This window comes from Rhinopithecus roxellana, chromosome 20, assembly GCF_007565055.1.
Source record: "Rhinopithecus roxellana isolate Shanxi Qingling chromosome 20, ASM756505v1, whole genome shotgun sequence".
NCBI lineage: Eukaryota > Metazoa > Chordata > Mammalia > Primates > Cercopithecidae > Rhinopithecus > Rhinopithecus roxellana.
Window position 1 is genome coordinate 8,263,848 of NC_044568.1, and position 9,860 is coordinate 8,273,707.

A 9,860-nucleotide genomic window follows, 5' to 3' on the forward strand; every position below is an offset into this window, starting at 1 on the left:
TTCTGTCTCAAAAAAACAAAAGAAATGTTGACAAGGGGACTTTTTTTTTTTTTTAGACGGAGTCTCGCTCTGTCACCCAGGCTGGAGTACAGTGGCATGATCTCAGCTCACTGCAACCTCTGCCTCCCAGGTGCAAGCGATTCTCCTGCCTTAGCCTCTTGAGTAGCTAGGATTATAGGCATGCACCACCATGACTGGCTAATTTTTGTATTTTTAGTAGAGACAAGGTTTCACTGTGTTGGCCGAGCTAGTCGTGAACTCCTGACCTCAGGTGATCCCCCCGCCTCGGCCTCCCAAAGTGTTGGGATTACGGGTGTGAGCCACCATGCCTAGCTGACAAGGGCACTATTTTTAAAGGGTGGAGTGTAAGAAAACCCTACAAAGGAAAACACAACACGTGAGGTCTAGTAACAGCATGATTATTAGTACTTCTAAGCCTGCAGGGACAAGAGGAGGAATGGGGCCAGAATCTGGAAAGGAAGAATTGTGTGAGAGCAGCTGAAGGAAGCAGCCAGTCAAAGCGATGCTGTGGGGAGAACGCCAGTGAAATAAACACACTGACCTCACTGTCCGCTCTCTTGCTAATCTCCTGCTGGGGGATCCACATTGGATAAGTCCAGCTGCAGCCAAGGGAGCAAGGGAGCAAGGGAGCCTGCTGATGTAATCCATAGAGGTCAACCTTCCGGGCACAGGGCAGGCAGTATAGGACAAGTGTGACAGCAGGGGAGCACATGGAAGAGATCCGGCAGCCCACCATGACCACCACAAAGCACAGGAAGTGTTTAGAACTGTGTGGGTGGATCAGTCGGGTCAGGAGTTTGAGACCGGCCTGGCTAACATGGTGGAACCTCGTCTCTACTACAAATACAAAACTGAGACAGTTGTGGTGGTGCATGCCTGTAGTCCTAGCTACTTGGGAGGCTGAGGCAAGGCTGAGGGAGCAGAACTGTTTGAACCCAGGAGGCAGAGGTGGCAGTGAGCTGAGACCGCCCAACTGTACTCCAGCCTGGGCTTTTTTTGAGACTCTATCTCAAAAAAAAAAAAAAAAAAAAAAAAGAACTGTGCTTGAATATTACAAGACTTTTTTTTTCTTTTTTTTTAAAGAGAGACAGGATCTCACTCCATTGCCCAGGCCAGTGTGCAGTGGTGCAATCATGGCTCACTGCAGCCTCAACATCCCAGGCTCCAGTGATCCTTCCACCTCAGCCTCCTGAGTAGCCAAAACTACAGGCATGTGCCACTGCGCCCAGCTATTTTTTATTTATTTTTTGTAGAGACCAGTCTCACTATGTTGCCCAGGCTGGTTTCAAATTCCCGGGCTCAAGCAATCCTCCCATCTCATGAGCCACCACACCTGGTCAAGATTTTCAATAAATTTTAGTTATTAATCACTATATCCATCCCAGCTTTCTTTCTTTCTTTCTTTTTTTTTTTTTTTTAAGATGAAGTCTTGCTCTTGTTGTCCAGGCTGGAGTACAATGGCACGATCTTGGCTCACTGCAACCAACCTCTGCTTCTTGGGTTCAAGTGATTCTTCTGCCTCAGCCTCCCAATTAGCTAGGATTACAGGGTCCTGCCACCATGCCCAGCTAATTTTTGTAATTTTAGTAGGTGGGGTTTCAAAATGTTAACTAGGCTGTTCTCAAACTCCCAATCTCAGGTGATCCACCCGTCTCGGTCTCCCAAAGTGCTGGGATTAGAGGTGTGAGCTACTGCACCCGGCCTCCATGCCACCTTTCTAACTCCCCTCCATATATAAGCCCAACAAGCTAGAGTCCTCATGGCTCCTGGAAACAGCAGACTTTTTTTTTTTTTTTTTTGAGACAGAGTCTCTATCACCCACGCTGGAGTGCGTTCTCTGCTTACTGCAACCTCTGCCTCCCTGGTTCAAGTGATTCTCATGCCTCAGCCTCCTTAGTAGCTGTGATTACAGGCATGTGCCACCACGCCCAGCTAATTTTTGTGGGTTTTTTTTTTTTTTTTTTTTTAGTAGAGATGGGTTTTCACCATGTTGACCAGGCTAGTCTTGAACTCCTGACCTCAGGTGATTAACCTGCCTCAGGCTCCCAAAGTGCTGGGATTCCAGGCGTGAGCCACCGCACCCGGCGGACTCTTTCATGTCTCGGAGTCAAGGCTCATGTTCTGCTATTTGGAGTGTCCTTTTCCTCATCCCTTTCCCTTCCTTTTAAATTCTTACTCACCCTAAAGACCCAACTCAAATGTATTCTACTCAGTGATTTCCTGGCATAGAGTAAATGAATGTTTGCAAATGTCCATTGCCATGATTAATGGAGACATTTTGCCTGAATGAAGCCATCCTCACAGGATTAACAAGAATTCTGCACAGAAATACAGTTACAGTTAAGCATTAACCAGACTGCACTTTGACCCACTTCCTTGTACCCAAAAGTCACATGGCACTAGATACTGACCACTTGCATCCCCGTTGCTCTTTTAGATAGGATTTCTGATATTAGAATCATAAGGCATTTTTTTAAAAAAATAGCTTAAGCAGATTTCTTTTTGAGACGCGGTCTTGCTCTGTTGCCCAGGCTGGAGTACAGTGGTGAAAACATGGCTCACTGCTGCCTTGACCTCCTGAGCTCAAGTGATTCTCCACCTTGGCCTCCTAAGTAGCTAGAACTACAGGAACCATGTCTGGCTTTATTCTACCCATTTCCTTGATCAAAAGGGAATCTGACCAGGCACAGTGGCTCATGCCTGTAATCCCAGCACTTTGGGAGGCCAAAGTGGGAGGGTCACATGAGCCTAGAGGTTTGACATCAGCCTGGGCAACATAGTGATACCCAATCTCTACAAAAATAAAAATAATTAGCCAGACATGGTGGCATGTGCCTGTAGTCCAAGCTATGTGGAGGCTGAGGCTGGAGGATTGTATGAGCCCGGGAAGTCGAAGCTGCAGTAAGTAGTGATAGTTCCATTGCCCTCCAGCCTGGGCAACACAGAGAGACAAGAAACGGGGGGAGAGAGAAAGAGAGAGAGAGAGAAGAAGGAGAGTGGGGGAGAGCAGAGAAAGAGGAGGAGTTGGGAGAGAGAGAAGGAAGGAAGGAAGGAAGGAAGGAAGGAAGGAAGGAAGGAAGGAAGGAAGGAAGGAAGGAAGGAGAGAAAGGAAGAAGGAGGAGGAGGAGGAGAGTGGGGGAGAGCAGAGAAAGAGGAGAAGTTGGGAGAGAGAGAGAGAAGGAAGGAAGGAGGGAAGGAAGGAGAGAGAGAAAGTAAAGAAAGAAAAAGAAGGAAAGAAAGAAAGGGAAGAAAAGAGAGGAAGGAAAGAAAGAAAGAGAGAAAAAGAAAGAGGGAGGGAGGGAAGGAAGGAAGGAAAGAAAAAAGGAAGGGAGGGAAAGTGGGCTGGGTACAGTGGCTCACACCTGTAATCCCAGCACTTTGAGAGGCCAAGGCTGGCAGATCACCTGAGGTCAGGAGTTCAAGACCAGCCTGACCAATATGGTGAAACCCTAAAATTACAAAATTTTACTCTAGTTTTAGTCTCTACTAAAATTACAAAAACTAGCCGGGCATGGTGGCATGCGCCTGTAGTCCCAGCTACTCGGGAGGCTGAGGCAGGAGAATCGCTCAAACCCAGGTGGTGGAGGTGGCAGTGAGCTGAGTTTGCGCCATTGCAGTCCAGCCTGGGTGACAAAGACAGACTCAGAGAGAGAGAGAGAGGAAGGAAGGGAGGGAGGGAAGGAAAGGGAAGAAGGAAGGAAAGAGGAAAGGAAAGGAAAGAGGAAAAAAGAAAAAGGAAAGGAAGAAAGAAAGAAAGAGGATGGAAGAGAGAGAGGGAGTGAGGGACGGAGGGAGGGAAGAAAAGAAAGGGAGAAAGGGAGAGAAAGTGAGAGAAAGAGAGGAATGAGTGGAATGGAGTATGACTTCCAAGGTTAGATAGCTAAAATTTTTAGAGCTTTTGCCTGACACTCTTAAACCATTCCCTCTAGGGCAAGCCAGCCACAGGTTAGAAGTCTGATTACTTGAGAATGCCATGCTGGAAGCAAGTTCTGGCTAACCAATTGCAAAGACCTCGTGAAGAAAGAGGATGCTGCCTGACCAGTGTCCACGCTTGCAGCTAGCCCAACCGAGGTGCCAGATGTGAGTGAAGAGTCCATCTTGGATGATTAAGCTCAGTCATGACTTCTGAAGGCTCCAGCCCCAGTCCTCCTGACTATAACTACATGAGAGACCCCAAATGAGAATGACCCAGCTAAGGCCAGTCAGTCTTCAGAACAGTGAAAGACAATAATACATTGTTGTTTTAAATTTGTTTGAGACAGGATCTTGCTATGTTGCCCAGGCTGGACTCAAACTCTTGGCCTTCAGTGATCCTCCTACCTAAGCCTCCCGAGTTGCTGGGAGTACAGACACACACATCACCAGGCCCAGCTAATTTTTTTCTTTTTTGTAAAGATGGGGTCTTACTGTGTTTCCCAGACTAGTCTTGAACGTCTGACCTCAAGCAATCCTCCTGCCCTGGCCTTTTACAGTGCTGGGATTACAGGTGTGAGCCACTGTATCTAGCCAGAGCTCTTCTCTTGTAGGACTATGAAAAATCAGTTGCCCATAACTCCAGTCAACCAACTGATAGCCGCCCGACATCGAGACCTGGCCCATCATCTGCTAACAATATGCTTAAAAGACAGGAAGTAGGCCGGGCGCGGTGGCTCATGCCTGTAATCCCAGCACTTTGGGAGGCTCAGGTGGGCGGATCACCTGAAGTCAGAAATTTGAGACCAGCCTAGCCAACATGGTGAAAGCCTGTCTCTACTAAAAATACAAAAATTCGCTGGGCATGGTGGCACACGCCTGTAATCCCAACTACTCAGGAGGCTGAGACAGGAGAATCGTTTGAACCCAGGAGGTGGAGGCTGCAGTGAGCCAAGATCATGCCATTGCACTCCAACCTGAGCAACAGAGTGAGACTCTGTCTCAAAAAAAAAAAAAAAAAAAAAAAGAAAGAAAAAAAAAAGAAAGGTGGTACCTGAGACTCATGTTCATTAAGACCACTCCTGGCCGGGCACAGTGGCTCACACCTGTAATCCCAGCACTTTGGGAGGCTGAGGCAGGTGGATCACAGATCGAGACCAGCCTGGCCAAGATGGTGAAACTCCATCTCTACTAAAAACACAAAAATTAGCCGGGCGTGGTGGCACTTGTCTATAATCCCAGCTACTCGGGAGGTTGAGGCAGAGAATTGCTTGAACCTGGGAGGCAGAGATTGCAGTGAGCCGAGATTACGCCACTGCACTCCAGCCTGGGCGACAGAGCGAGACTCCATCTCAAAAAAAAAAACAAAAACAAAAACAAAAAGCCCACTCCCATCCAACCCCAAGACATACTCACATCTTCCAAGAACTTCAGGCAATTTTCAGATTATGAGATCCCTCAGAGCTTGAACCCAACCTCCCACCTTCACTTTTAGCTGGTTGTTGGAACAATAGATTTCTTTTTTTCTTTTCTTTTCTTTTTTTTTTTTTTTTTTTTTGAGACAGAGTCTCGCTCTGTTGCGCAGGCTGGAGTGCAGTGGCACAATCTCAGCTCCCTGCAACCTCCACCTCCCAGGTTCAAGAAGTTCTCCTTTCTCAGCCTCCCGAGTAGCTGGGACTACAAACATATGCCACCACACTTGTATACTTTTTTAATTTTTTGTAGAGACAGGCTCTCACTGAGTTGCCCAAGCTGGTCTCAAACTCCTAGGCTCAAGCAATCCTCCCACCTTGGCCTCTCAAAGTGTTGGGATGACAAGCGTGAGCCACCATGACTTTTTTTTTTTTTTTTTTTTAAGGGAGATGGGGTCTGGCTGTGTATCTCAGGCTGGACTGCAGTGTTGTGATCTCAGTTTACTGCAGCCTTGAACTCCTGGACTCAAGAGATCCTCCCACATCAGCCTCCTGAGTAGCTGAGATTACAGACACAAGCCCCTACACTAGCTATGCTTCTTTACTAAGAGTTCATGAGGATACAGAGGATACAGATAATGCATACATGAGGATACATTACTGACCCCATAGCAAATAACCTAACCTTTCACCCCCTTTGTTTTTTGTTTTTTTTTTTTTTTGAGACTCACTTTGTCACCCAGGCTGGTATGTAGTGGCATGATCTCGGCTCACTGCAACCTTCGCCTCCTGGGTTCAAGCGATTCTTCTGCCTCAGCCTCCCGAGTAGCTGGGACTACAGGCAAGCGCCACCATACCCAGCTAATCTTTGTGTGTTTAGCAGAGACAAGGTATCATCATGTTGGCCAGGCTGGTCTCTAACTCCTGACCTCATGATCTGCCTGCCTCAGCCTCCCAAAGTGCTGAGATTACAGGTGTGAGCCACCGTGCCTGGCCCACGTTTCAGCTTTTGTTTTGTTTTGTTTTGTTTTGTTTTTTTGACAGAGTCTCGCTCCTCTCGTCCAGGCTGTAGTGCAGTGGCGTGATCTCGGCTCACTGCAACCTCTTGATTTTGGCGCACTGCAACTTCCACTTCCCAGGTTCCAACGATTCTTCTGCCTCAGCCTCCCAAATAGCTGGGACTACAGGCACAGGCCACCACGCCGGGCTAATTTTTGTATTTTTAGTAGAGACGGGGTTTCACCATGTTGGCCAGGCTGGTCTTGAACTCCTGACCCTCGTAATCCACCCGCCTCAGCCTCCCAAAGTGCTGGGATTACAGGGGAAAGCCACGGTGCCCAGCCTTCAGCTTTTTTTTTTTTTTTTTTTTTTTTGAGACGGAGTCTCGCTCTGTCGCCCGGGCTGGAGTGCAGTGGCCAGATCTCAGCTCACTGCAAGCTCCACCTCCCGGGTTTACGCCATTCTCCTGCCTCAGCCTCCCAAGTAGCTGGGACTACAGGCGCCCGCTACCTCGCCCGGCTAGTTTTTTGTATTTTTTAGTAGAGATGGGGTTTCACCATGTTAGCCAGGATGGTCTCGATCTCCTGACCTCGTGATCCGCCCGTCTCGGCCTCCCAAAGTGCTGGGATTACAGGCTTGAGCCACCGCGCCCGGCCGCCCTCAGCTTTTTTATTCCTCCATACTTTCTGCTTTTTTCACAATTTTTCATCAACTGGACTGCTGCTAGCTCATTTTTTCCTGAGCCCTTCATCTCCCATAATGCCTGGCTGTCCGGGGCATCTTCCCTCCCTTCAGAATTTCACTCCAAATCTCACATTTCTCTCCCACTATTATTATTATTATTTTTTTTATTTTTTTATTTTATTTTATTTATTTATTTTTTTTTTTTGAGACAGAGTCTTACTCTGTTGCCCAGGCTTGAGTGCAGTGGCACGATCTCGGGACACTGCAACCTCTGCCTCCCAGGTTTAAGCAATAATCTGCCTCAGCCTCCTGAGTAGCTGGGATTACAGGCGCCCACCACTGTGCCTGGCTAATTTTTGTATTTTTGGTAGAGATGGGGTTTCACCATCTTGGCCAGGCTGGTCTTGAACTCCTGACCTCATGATCCACCTGCTTCAGCCTCCCAAAGTGCTGGGATTACAGACATGAGCCACCGCACCCCACCCACTCTCCCCACTATTATGCAGAAATGGGACTCAGCATTGCCCTAGATGCTGCCCCCCATTTGCATGTCCACACTGTTGGTGCTCAGCAAAGCAAAGGACCTTTACATTAACAGAACACATTATCCTGGCCGGGCATAGTGGCTCATACCCATCATCACAGCACTTTGGGAGGCCAAGGTGGGAGGATCGCTTCAGCCCAGGAGTTTGAGACCAGCCTGGGCAACATAGCAGGACTCCCTCTCTACCAAAAAAATTTCTAATATTGGCCAGCTATGCTGGCACCTGCCTGTAGTCTCAGCTACTTGGGAGGCTGAAGCGGGAGGATCCCTTGAGCACAGGAGTTTGAGGCTGCAGTGAACTATAATTGTGCCACTGCACTCCAGCCTGGGTGCCAGAGCAAGACTCTGTCTAAAAAAAGAAAGAGGTAGGGCACAGTCATTCATGCCTGTAATCCCAGCACTTTGGGAGGCCAATGCGTGCAGATCACGAGGTCAGGAGTTCGAGACCAGCCTGGCCAATATGGTGACACCCCACCTAATACAAAAATTAGCTGGGCGTGGTGGCGCGCGCCTGTAGTCTCAGCTACTCGGGAGGCTGTAGCAGGAGAATCACTTGAACCCTGGAGGCTGAGGTTGCAGTGAGCCAAGATCACGCCACTGCACTCTAGCCTGAGCGGCAGAGCAAGACTCCATCTCAAAAAAAAAAAAAAAAAGAAAAGAAAAGATGGAGGTTCTCATGCCAGTGTTATAAAGGAATTTGCCCATGCTTTCTTCCACTGCTTTTCTAGTTTTTTCTTTTTAGCAGGTAAATCTTTCATCTACTTGGAGTCTATCTTGGTGTCCAGTATGAGGTATGAATCCAGGTTGCTTTGTTTGTTTGTTTGTTTTGAGACAGAGTTTCACTCTTGTCAACCAGGCTGGAATGCAATGGCATGATCTCGGCTCACTGCAACCTCCACCTCCCAGGTTCAAGCGATTCTCCTGCCTCAGCCTCCTGAGTAGCTGGGACTACAGGTGCCCGCCACCACGCCCGGCTAATTTTTGTATTTTTAGTAGAGATGAGGTTTTACCATGTTGGCCAGGTTGGTCTCAAACTCTTTTTTTTTTTTTTTTTTTTTTTTGAGACAGAGTCTCGCTCTGTTGCCCAGGCTGGAGTGCAGTGGCCAGATCTCGGCTCACTGCAAGCTCCGTGTCCAGGGTTTATGCCATTCTCCTGCCTCAGCCTCCCGAGTAGCTGGGACTACAGGCACCCACCACCTCGCCCGGCTAGTTTTTTGTATTTTTTAGTAGAGACGGGGTTTCACCGTGTTAGCCAGGATGGTTTCGATCTCCTGACCTTGTGATCTGCCCGTCTCGGCCTCCCAAAGTGCTGGGATTACAGGCTTGAGCCACCGCGCCCGGCCCTGGGCTCAAATTCTTGACCTCAGGTGATCCACCCACCTCGGCTTCCTAAAGTGCTGGGATTACAGGCATGAGCCACTGTGCCCAGTCCAGGCTGTTGTTTTGAGACCGGAGAAGCCAAACCCAAACCCAGGACAGGTGACTTTGTTACCAGGAAGAGGCCAGGCCAGTTGCCAGGACTTGATGCAAGGAGCAAAATAATTGCCTGGGACTGACCAAATTTAGGCTCCAAGACAGCAGGAGGCAACACCATGTCCCAGTAGGGGTAATGGCAAGAAGCAGAATCAGGTGGCAAGCCCAGGGTCCCAGCCATCAGAGGGACAAGGAGGGCAGGAGAAGGGAGGGGAATGCTACTTCTGCACTTCAGACAAAGCCTGCCTGTGGCCTGACCTTTGGGACTCCGGGACTCCTGAGCCTCAAGGTCACTGTTTCCCTGAGCCCTACTTTCCTGTTACACAGAGACGGGTGAGAGAGCATCCTTACCTTCAAAAAGTTTTTATTGACTGGGCATGGTGGCTCACTCCTGTAGTCCCAGCTAGTCGGGAACTTTAGGTGGGAGGATCGCTTGAGGCCAGGAGTGAGCGAGGCTGCAGTGAGCTATGATTACCCTGGGTGACAAAGCAAAACCTTGTCTCTTAAAAAAAATATAAGGCCAAGCATGGTGGCTCATGCCTGTAATCCCATCACTTTAGGAAGCTGAGGTGGGCAGATCTCTTGAGCCCAGGAGTTGGAGACTACCCTGGGCAACATAGGGAAACCCCATCTCTACTATAATAAAAAAAAAAAAAAAAATTAGGAGTTAAATACATACATAAGGTTCTAATTCTTTTTTTTTTTTTTTTTTTTTGGACGGAGTCTCGCTCTGTTACCAGGCTGGAGTGTGGAGTGCAGTGGCTCAATCTTGGCTCACTGCAACCTCTGCCTCATGGGTTCAAGCAATTCTACTG